Source organism: Hydra vulgaris, chromosome 13 (genome assembly GCF_038396675.1).
Source record: "Hydra vulgaris chromosome 13, alternate assembly HydraT2T_AEP".
NCBI classification, from domain to species: Eukaryota; Metazoa; Cnidaria; class Hydrozoa; order Anthoathecata; family Hydridae; genus Hydra; species Hydra vulgaris.
In genome coordinates this window covers 9,007,400-9,017,613 of record NC_088932.1, presented here as the reverse complement: position 1 = coordinate 9,017,613, position 10,214 = coordinate 9,007,400, and the positions used below count along the sequence as shown (strand labels likewise).

Genomic DNA, 10,214 nt, shown 5'->3' with positions numbered 1-10,214 from the left:
TTTATGATTTTAAAAGCCTTAAAAAACTAATCATAACTCCTAATATTAGGAGTTAATTACTACTATAAACTTATTTTCAACTATACAGTTAGTTATTTTTCATTATTTAAAAGTGTTATCGGGGCAGCTCATATTCAGATGTTTCTCAATATTAGGATTATTGGTTCTTACATTTTATGCAAACAAGTGATTTTTTAACAACCTAACAAATTCAAAGGTTTTATTGATAAAATACGTTTCCAAACAAGATTTCTTCAACATTTCAGTTTCTTATATATTAAAACTGTGTCCTTATGCCTTCTACTCTAAAGAAATTGTTTATTTATTTTCATAAAAGCAATGATTTGCTTTACTTCTAACCTAGTAAGGTAGCGATATCACTACAGCACTACAATGCTTTGATAAGTGATGGAGAAGGCGGGGGGGGGAGGGGAAGGGGAAAGGATAACGTTGGGTTGCCTTATCCACTTTTGAAATCGCTCCGACCCCGCTGAAATATGCTATTTTTTAATTATTCATTAAATACAAAAATAGAGATAGTTTTTAAATAAAAAAAACTTTTTATGTTTCAAACAAAAAATCCAATCGCGGAAAATGTGTGATTTTTGACTGTTAAAATACTATTTTCGAAACAATATTCCGTAATAAAACAAAAACAAAAAATTGTAATAGTATATTATACTCCGGGTTTGAGCGATAGAATTTGCATAAATCATTTAACTCTAATAGCTAATACAGTTTTTCCACTATCATTGTATTTTACAATAAATTTTGATTTAATTAGCACTTTAACTGGATTTCTGCAGATATAAAAATTTCTCATGTAAAATCTATCGGTCGTCCAGAGTAAGAAACACCACAAGTCAGTGACTTAAGGTGTTTCAATACAACGCACGCTGTAAGGCCTGTTTTTTTTTTTTTTCTGGCTGCAAGCAACCACTAATAAGTTGGGAGTTACTAGAAAAAAGAAAGGAGTTATAGACCAAGAAAACGGTTGACAGAAGACTTAAAATGTTGAAGGTTGTATAGGAAAACATAAAGGTGGGAGTTAGTTCCAAAGGTGTAAGGTGCGCGGTAAAAAACTAGACAAATAAAAGTTTTTAGACCAGCCAAACAACAATGAATTTTAGCTAATAGAATTAGGGATAATAGCTCCTATGAGTATCAACCATGATAGTATTTGTTGAAAAGAGAAAGAGATACAACTTTAAAACAATGGAAAAAAAGTTCAAGCTTAGTGGTTAGGGCTGTTCCAACTACGTTTACAATGCGTTTTTGGACCTTGCCTAGAATAATATAGGAATGTTAACGGTACTACGATAGTTGTTTGCAGTAAAAAACTAAGTTTTTTTGGAGTTAAAATTTACAAGTCACTATAAGCTTAAATCTGTTACAGAAGTGAAATTAGATTCAAGATCGGGTGCCTGTTCTATACGATTGAAAAGAAATGACTTTTTGTCAGTACAGGAGTATAAAGTTGAGTCATTAGCCAAAATTTTTTTGATTTATTAAAATAACTTTTATCTAACCAAAAAAAATAATCGGTGCTTGACTTATTTTAGTAACAAAGTGGCTTAAGGTTTTTCTGAAATGACCTGTTTATTTGTTTTATCGCTACGCCGCTTAAGCCGAACGTGCTTTTTGATTGTAACTAAATTAGCTCAATATTGTTTCTAGTTTTGATTTAAATATGATTCTATTTAAATAATTGCCTAATGAAACAAGATAATTTTTTGTAGCGCTCTTTATTCAGAGTTATAAACTTATGTTTACTTCAAGGTAATGGTAGTGTAATAATTTTCAAAGCAGTTGCCCCTCATGTTTAAATTGGGTGAGTCGTTCGTAAAGTTAACGAGGCATTACATAAGAAGTACAGAGTAAGTCCGGTAAATTATTTTTACGGATTATATATTATTATGTAAATTATACGTACGGATTAAATTATCTTAACAAAGTTTGCCACCAGACCAGTCCGGTATAATATTAAAAAAAAATACTTTTCAAGATGCTTTGTCAAATTTGTATTTTTAATGCTTTTAATAATTTTTTTTAAATTAAAGGCTAATTTTCAAAAATAATAATATACAAAAATAACAAAAGAAAAAGGTCAGGTTTATTTTCACAAAATAAATTTTACTTAATAGAAATAATATAACCAGACTAAATTATATATAATAAAATAATACGGGTTGCAATATTAAGTTGATTTCTAGATTTACAATAACACAATCGAAAAAAAGAAAGTTTAAAAAAAAGGTAAAAATAAGAGCAACAACTTGCTATTTAAAACGAAACTAATTAAGTATAAGCATTATAATTGTCTGTTTCTTAAGTACCTTCAACCATAGCATGAAGAAGACAAACAGATGCTGATTGCGACTGTCGAGGTGGTAGATGAACTGCAAAAATTTAAAAATAAAATCACATTTTTCAAAATAATTTGTAAAATTTCAATATATTAGTTGAAACACTTAAAGACTTTAAATAAACGTTACATACCCTCTTCAATTGATGACCCAGACCAATAAGGACTTCTAAGCAGCAATTTTACCAAGAAAACATTACAACTAATATTACCTTGTATAAAAACCAATGAGAACGGTTTCAAGAAATTTTCTGCAGCATTAATCAAAATTTTTTTTTAAACTAACGTTCAGTAGTAGTTAAACAAGAGTTCATGGCATGTAACAACTTTAAAATCCATCGCATTGTTCTAAAAATATGAGCTAGCTAAAATAAACATAAACTAGTTATGCACTACTACATTTGAAACAAAAACGATTTTATTATTTTCAAAAAAACACAAAAAAGCAAGACACTTTTTGTGTTTTTTTTTTGGTGCCCATATCAGGCCAAGGTTATCAAAACAGCTCATGTATGTTTAAAATTTATAATCTAATTCATAATTATACAAATAAAAGTATTAGTAATACAAATAAAATTTCGTGTTGAAATAGGAATATAAAAAACACCCTAAAATCCTTATTAAATGGTCTTTAGTCATGAAAAGTGAAGAATTTAAAAGTTAAAAGTCATCAACAGCACAAAGAATCGTAGTAGTTCAATAAATACTTAGTTAAAATTGTAGCAAAAATCAACAAATTTTATACAATGTTGTAAGAGTCTGTGAATGCAGAAGACAGGTTCTTGCATTGTAAGTCTAAGCGCAAGGCAAAACAAGATGTATACAAAGGGGTTAGATGTATACAAAGTTCAATCAAACAAACAAGATGGTATAAAATGAATGTAGAATTCAGAGTTGTGAAGCAAATAGTTACAAAATATATAGATTTTGTTAAAGGGTGACAAGATGTATACAAAGTTCTGACAAGATGTATACAAAGATGATAAGATCTATACAAAGATTTGACAAGATACCCTGACAAGATGTATACAAAGTTCAATCAAACAAACAGAAGGTATAAAATGAATGGAGAATTCAGAGTTGTGAAGCAAATAGTTACAAAATATATAAATTTTGTTAAAGGGTGTAGTAAAGGGCTAGATGGAAAAATATATACAAATAAAGTTTAAGTAAAAACAAGTTGGATGGCTCATTTTGAAAAATTGCTAAATGAAGAGTTTGAAATGATCAAGGAAGGCGAATAAGATTAGAGGACCAGAAGATAACAAGCAGTTATGTTCTGAAAATTTTATTGCAAAGACTAACACATAATGTTCATTATGTGTTAGATCTTTGCAATAAAATTGTTAAAATATAAATCCGGAAGATTTGAAGCATAAAATCAAGCCATGGCTGTTCTAATTATTAAATTTTAAAGGTTGGCAATCATATCATGCTTGCAAAACTTTTTCACTGTTGTAAAGAACAACTGCAAAAAAGATGTTGGATAAAAAAAATTAATGTTGGATGGTAAAGATTTGTAAATGTAGGGTGGTTTATATCAAGTAATAAACTTGCTTGAACAAGCGATGAAGGTTTTAGAAAGAACTATTGCAAGAACATACAACAATATAAGAAGCAGTGTGTGTACAGTAGCGTGCAAAAGTTTAGAAACACCAACTTTTTTTTAATTTTTTCTGCATAACTTTTCACAAACTTTCATAAATAAGCTGAAATTTTTACCAAATGTGCTCTATATTATTTCAATTTAAAATACAAACCATAAAAGTTTTAAATTGAAAATTTAATTAACTTTTAATTGTTTTTTTGAAAAAGCTTCCACGCAAAAGTTAAGATACAGTATCATACCCCGCAAATAAATCATGTTTTTGTAAACAAAAGCAAAATTTAAGGTCAAAATTTTGGTGAAATTTAATAACTTAATTACTTTGAGATATTTCAAAGGTATTAAAATATAATTAATTGCCAAAATAATGGTAAAATTTTATAACACAATTACTTTGCAATATTTTAAAACCATCGGAAAAGTTAAGGATATTTCAAAGGAAATAAAGGAATTAATTATAAAAGCTGTGGGAAATAAAATGACTTACAGGCAGATTTCTGAACTTTACAATGTTTCTAAACCAGGAATAAGTCACACTATGAAAAGATTTTGTCTGCTGTTGAAAGCAAAACTTGCTCTGGAAGACCCAAAGTTACAACTGAGAAGTCTGATAGATTATCAGTAAGGTATTCCAAAATAATACTCGCAAGTCTGCTGTCTAACTTAATGCAATTTCATTGCACAAACTGTAGCGTCAATACAACTAAACGTCAATTACGACAAAATAATCTCTATGGCCATTGTCCAGTTAAGATATCGCAAATACCTGCAAGAAATTTAAAAACCAGAACAAAATTTGCAAAAGATCATATTAGTTGGTCAGTTATTGACTGGTCAAAAGTCTTTTTTTTTGATGAATCAAAGTTTATGCTATAAAGTAGTAACAGAATTAAGTATGTTAGGGGCCCAGTAGGAGACAAATTATTCCAAAATATCAGTTACCCACTGTTAATCATGGAGGAGGAAAGGTTATGGTTTGGGTTAGTTTAGTATGACAATGTGGGTTCCATTTATCACTTAGAAGGTTTATGGTCCTGAGAGTTTATTTAGACTGATGTCTATATAAAGTCTCTGGTCAATGAGAATGTTATGCTTCCGATGCAAAGCATAAAATGACTTGCAAATGGATCTTACAACAAAATAATGATCCAAAGCATTGTGCCAGATCTGTTAAAGAATAATTTAAATCACAAAAAATCAAAGCTCTTAAATGGCCCTCACAAAGGCTAGATCTCAATCCTATTGAGCATCTTTGGGAGTACATTAACCAGAAACTAGTTGGTAGAAAAACAACTAACAAAGACCATTTATTTGCATTGATTAAAGAATATTGGTATAATATTCCTCAGGATGTACTCATTAAATAAGTAGATTCAATGCCTCGTCGTTGTGATGCTGATTTAAAGGCAAATGGATATGTCACCAAATACATAGTGTTTTATTAAAACTATTTTATTGTTAAAAAAATTTCTATTTTGTGAATTAAGTAAAAATTTCAGCTTTTTTGAAATAAATATTATTCAAATTTAGTTGTTTCTAAACTTTTGCGCGGTAGCTTTCTCGAGAAAAAAACTAAATGTTAATTAACCGTTCAATTTTGCAACTTGCGTGGCTTGTATTTTAAAATTGAAGTAATATAGAGCACATTTGGTAAAAATTTTAGCCTATTAATGAAAGTTTGTTATAAGTTATGCAGTAAAAAATGAAAAAAGGTTGGTGTTTCTAAACTTTTGCACGCTACTGTATCAGTAAAATGCTGTTTGTTTTTAGGTCAGAGAAGGGGACAATAGGTGCAATTTCTATTATTAGGCAAGTTCAAGTTAGATTTTTAGTAAAGAAAACGGATTTGAGGATGAAATTTGTTAACCTCAAGCTTTGGACAGATTACTAAATGGAGGTCTTAAAGGCATTTAGATATTGGAGGAATGGCATTATAAGAAACATGCAACCTGTAGAAGTGAAGAAACAAGGACGCTAAAATAATGATGAGGATCATCATTATAATTGATTTCTAAAAATTATATATAAATGCTGATAACTTTTTGCAAAAAACTTTGTAAATAATCAAATAAAAGTATTTAGTGTTAGTATTCCTAAGAATACTAATACAGAGTAAGGGTATGGAAATTTAAATGTTGTACAGAAGCAAAGCAGCTTAGGTATTTATGCTAAAAAAACACAACATAAAGACCAAAAAAATAACTTATATTTAGAATAATAAAGAATAAAACCTTAACATTTATGAAATTCTGTTTATTCATATTGATAAAACAAATAAACTTTTGCCAACATAAAAAAAACATTAAGCACCTTCTTACAAACTAATCCCCCAAATATGTAAAGTTAATTTTTTCCTTTAGTTTCACATCAACATTTTCAAACTTGTGTGGTTCGGATGGTTGTCTACAGCAACATTTTAATGCCATTATGAATTATTTGAAACAATTTTTTACAACTGCATGCCCTTCCTAACGTTAATATGAAGCAGGTTGTACTGGTTTACATGTTATTAGTAGCAGAGTGACCTGATCTGAAAAATAGAAAGTGTATTAGGGATCGTATTATTTCTTTTGTTTGTGATATTGATTTAACAAATTGAATAAGAAAAGGAAAAATACTTCAAGCTAAAAACAAACTTAACCAAACAAATATTAGTCAAAAAAAACATTCAAACAAGTGAGATTAATAAATATAAGAAAAACATGGGTTTGATCATCTATGTGCTTGATCACCAATGCCAAAACTATGAGAAGCATAAACTAATAATGTAAAAAAATAAACAAAATAACTTAAAAGAATATATAGGTGGGTGATTTTTTTAAATAGAACACCCAGCATATTTTATTAAAAAGCTGAAAACGTGAAAATTCATTAAAAAAAACTAAATAAAAAAAAAATCATATTTTTTCAGAATCTTTTTTTTCTGTCTTTTTATCTCCATTATTAGGGATTGCAATAATAGTTAACTTGTTTACAGGTAAATCAAACTGAAAATGTATAATTTTGCTACTGGTAATTTTACCCTTAATTGCTGGTAAATTTAAAGGAAAAATATCATAAAATTCTAAGAAACAAAATACATTTATTCAATAAAAAACTACATGACTCATCTTTTCAATATATAGTAAAAAAGTTATTATTGTTTTGTTATTTTTCTGTTCCTAGTATTTTGCTGATTTGATATTTACTGAATGTGCACATAATTAATTTGTACGTAGCTCATATCATAAACAAAATCTTTTCAAAATAAGTTAAAGAGGTAATAAAAATAACAAATTGCCTGTTTCATGGGAGAAAAAAATACATCTAGTTGCTGATAAATTATTCATTTTCAGTCTATTTTGTATAATTATTTAACATTTTTAAAAATATTTAATTAAATCATTTGTTTGGTCAGTTGTTACACTATCAACAGCCAAAGTTGGTTTGTTACTTGTTACATATTTGTTTGTACACCTTATAATTTAAGAGCACCGTATAGCGCTAAGGGTTATACAAATATTCTTAAGTCTCTATACGATTCAATACATTTAGTACATCTATATACTGATAGATATACTCTTATCATGTGTAAATTTACACACTCAGTGTGTCAATCTACAGCGTGACACTGCATCATGAAGTGTCCACAATAATGTACCAACAACAATAACAAAACAACAACAACAACAAAAAGCAATATATTTACCAGAAATATATGTTTTACATAAGAATGTTATAAGTTGCAAAATATATGTACAGTCTACATTCTGGATGGTTCACTCTCATATAGCTCAGCTAAATTGAGCAGAGCAACCATAAACAAAACAAAAACAATGCAAATAAAATAAACAATACACTCAGAAAGATGCTATTAGTCAACATTCATATTTATATGTTATATATCTTCTATAGTGAGATATCTTTTATCACCAGTGATTGAACTGTTATTTCTATTTATCTTAATGTAACAAGTAGTATTTTAATTTGGCTTTGAGGAAATATTTTTTAATGTAGTTCAATGGGATTGATTTTAATTTATTTTGAAATCGATTTCAGTCCATTAATGCAGAGCATTTAAAGGAATGTTTACCTTAGGATATTGTATTATATGTTTGCACACTAAGTGCACCTCTACAAAAATTTCTTGTAAGTTGACAGCTAATTGCACTGCTTAGTGTAAACCATTTATTAAATATAGGAGGTAGCTTTTTGTTTAGGCAGCTGTGAATAAATAAACAATTTTCAATTTTCATTATATCATGCACTTTTAAAATTTGTAATGCGTTAAAAGATGTGAATGTATGTGAATTTTTTGGTAGAAATTCGATAAATCTTACTACTTGTTTCTGAAAAATAAATAAGCGAAATACAATTATGTTTATGATAAAAGGCAATATGACTATTCCTATCAGTCAATATTGATATGATAGAAAGCAATATATCCAACCTATCAGTCAATATTGACTGATAGGTTGGGGTGGAGCAAGAAGTCTTAATTTTATTTTTTTCTAACTTTATTTAGGAAGTCTTATACTCTTTATTTACATTATATATATATATATATATATATATATATATATATATATATATATATATATATATATATATATATATATATATATATATATATATATATATATATATATATATATATATATATATATTATATATATATATATATATATATATATATATATATATATATTTTAAATTACTGTAAAAAAAATAATTCATCATTTTATAATAAACAACTTACCGACTACATTATCTTTAAAGAATTTCTTTGAAAATGTGTATGCTTTATTAAACATTAACATAAGGAAATGTTTTAAGACAATTGTTCTTAAACACTTTATTAGATCATTTAAATTATAGTATGCATTAATCTATACTTTAACTTTATATTTAGCTAGAATTTGTGCAAGAAATCGTTCCTGTTTTAAAATAAATCGTTCATGTTTTTAAGGAACCATTTCCCGAAAAAAAACCTCCTTCGGGGTTTTTTTTCGGGAAATGGTTCCGGTTTTTTAGAAATTGTTCCGCTTTTTTCAGTAATCGTTCATAGGAACGATTTCTTTGGGGAAATCCTTCCTACGTTTTGAGAAATCGTTCTGTAAACATACTTATTATTATTGTTATTATTTTTATTAATATTATTTTTATTATTATTATTGTTATTATTAAAACTATTGTAAAAACGATTTACGGAAAATAAATAGCTTGTTTTTTTGTGTTGTTGTTGTTCGTCAAGGTTTGTTACCACATTAAAAAAAAATTAAAAATTAGGCTCCTGGAATTTATTGGCTGTCTCAACATTAGGGATGTGAATAACATTGCAAAAAAAAAAAACATTTTTCTTTTGAAAAAGTATAGTTTTTTAAGTAATGCGATAAATTCATACTCATATTCTCTATATACTCAATTCATACTCCTTAAGGGGCAACGACCCTCAAATTTCAAAACTACTCTCAAAAAGTAATTTTTTCTTTAGTCACATAGGAAATATTATACTGACATTAAGAGTACCAAAAAACACATAGAAAGTTAGCTCGTTGCTATGGTAACCAAAAAAAATAGCTGAAAATACCACAAAAACTGTCTTTACGCCGTAAAAAAATAAAGACTTGTGAGTAAAGGAGTGTCAATGAAGTTTTGCAGAACTGTTCTAAATATCTAAATTTGTGATATGAACGAAGCAGATTTTCGAATAAATATTTTTTTCCTTAAAAAGCTACAGACAAATTACGTTTTTTTAAACAAGGTCAAAATGCAAAGAAAAAAACCTTATTAACTCAAAATTTTAAGTCATATTAGAAATTCTAGTCCGATCATATCATAAATATTGGCAAAATGAACAATCCCTGAAAAATTCATAATGATAGCATGTATACTTCAAGATTTTTTTACCGGCGTGTTTAAAAAGCAAACTCTCAGAAAACGCAAAACAAAAAGTAAAATCATAAATTATTGTTCATTTCGTAAATATTTCTTTAAAAAAATTACTTTTTAAAAGAATATTTTTAAAACTACCGGATTCATAATATTTCTTGGCCTTTTCTATTGACTTTTGGTGATCATTCTTTGACAATATTTGATGTCGTAACAACTTTCGTTTAATCTTAAAACTTTCACTCGATTTAAATGATGATAGATTTATTCGTTTTTTGTTTATGAGTCTGCAACCAGCTAAAGTAAAATGTCCTGGTTTCATATTTAGTTTTTCATAAATTAAAATAACAGACCTCATACCAATGTTATAAT

The 10,214-nt window shown here is 27.6% G+C and overlaps 1 long non-coding RNA gene across 1 annotated transcript; it reads right to left on the bottom strand.

Moving 5' to 3' along the window:
- Positions 1 to 2,099: 2,099 nt before the first annotated feature.
- LOC136089402 (uncharacterized) lies at positions 2,100 to 8,916 on the bottom strand. The gene is made up of 3 exons (XR_010643018.1): positions 8,710 to 8,916; positions 6,282 to 6,501; positions 2,100 to 2,713 (listed from the first exon to the last, which is right to left on the bottom strand). It is a non-coding gene; the product is annotated as an uncharacterized LOC136089402 (long non-coding RNA).
- Positions 8,917 to 10,214: the final 1,298 nt, after the last annotated feature.